The sequence below is a fragment of the Heloderma suspectum genome, chromosome 6 (assembly GCF_057233095.1).
Source record: "Heloderma suspectum isolate Gila_16-S chromosome 6, 16-S_ref, whole genome shotgun sequence".
Classification (NCBI taxonomy): Eukaryota; Metazoa; Chordata; class Lepidosauria; order Squamata; family Helodermatidae; genus Heloderma; species Heloderma suspectum.
In genome coordinates this window covers 109,140,988-109,142,409 of record NC_139463.1, presented here as the reverse complement: position 1 = coordinate 109,142,409, position 1,422 = coordinate 109,140,988, and the positions used below count along the sequence as shown (strand labels likewise).

The following is a 1,422-nucleotide window of genomic DNA, read 5'->3' as shown; positions in this document are numbered from 1 at the left end:
TTGGTGGGCAGAAAAACTGGATGAATAATTTCACTGAATTTCTCCAGGGGAAGGAGAAATGCTCCAACAGTTTTTCATAGGTAGGGCTTACCATTGTCAGGGGTTGTTGTAGCAAAGTAGTGATAGGGAAAATGAGTGATGTTCAAGCTCACCAGGTTTCTCCAGACAACAGTTGCATAAACATTTCCCTTTTTTGGCAAATCCCCCCCCCCCATAGATTAAAGCATGGGTGATGAAAAAAATTGCACATTTTGAGACAGTTGTAATTTGCACAGTTTGAGAAAGTTGTGCATTTTAAGAAAGTTGTGCATTTTTCAAGTACACATTTTGTGAATGTGAATAGGAGTTTGGAAATTTGCAAACATTTTTGGAGACAATGCATGTTGCATGTTGGGGTTTGTGAACATAGCATTTTCAGGTGATTTGCAAACTGAAACAAAATTCTCATACATCTCTATAGCACAAATTATTTCTGTTTTGTTTTGTTTTTTCCCCCAAGCATTTTTGATGTATTGCACTGTCACTGCAAGTGGCAACAGCATCAACTGTGTTGGCAGGCTGGCCCCCATTTTGCATCCACCGCAATGTCCCATGACTAGCATCATTCCAGGGCATTGTGGGGAGAAAATGGCTGGCATACACCAAAGAGGTGAAGAAAATTTGGAGAAAATTCTGTGAAATGGCCTTTTATACCTAAAAGGGTGGATAAGAAAAGGAAATTCTCAGATTTTCTGAGAAATTTTGGTCCAGCTCTGGTTGTAATTCTTCAGGGTTCAGCACCTTCCTCAGGGTCTTCCTAATTTTAAATTTCTGCAAGTGATGGTGGATACATGTTGTCACTAATGCAGATGCTTATAATACTCCTACTTCCCTGAAATCCTGTATCAGGTGTGAAGGGGCAGGATTGTGCCCAAATACAAGTAGGGATGTTAGAGAATTCTGCCACAGACTCCAATGAGGCCGGATTCTTTAGAATCTGCCCCCCCCCCCAGAGTCCATGGCAGAACAGAGCAGTCCCCCCTGCCACCCTGCAAAATTTTCCCAGGACAGGGCCTACCTGGCATCGGCCAGTCTGGTCCATTTGCTGCCCCAGTCTGTGGCCGCAAATGGTTGCCCTGGTCTGTGGCCACCATTTGCCTCCCTGTGTTAGCCGTGATAGGCTACGTATATATTTACATAGCCTATCACAGCAAAGAGCAGGGACGCAAATGGTGTCCGCTACACCATTTGCATCGCTACTCTTTGCTGTGATAGGCTACATAAATACATACGTAGCCTATCATGGCTAATGCAGGGCAGGCTACGTAAATATATACGTAGCTTATCACGGCTAATGCAGGGATGCAAATGGCGGCTGCCATGCCATTTGTGTCCCTGCATTAGCCATGATAGGCTATGTATATATTTATGTAGCCTATCACG

At 43.8% G+C, this 1,422-nt stretch overlaps 1 pseudogene; it reads left to right on the top strand.

The window, feature by feature from the left end:
* The first annotated feature begins 1,326 nt into the window (after positions 1-1,326).
* Positions 1,327-1,422, top strand: LOC146342426 (small nucleolar RNA SNORA17; annotated as a pseudogene).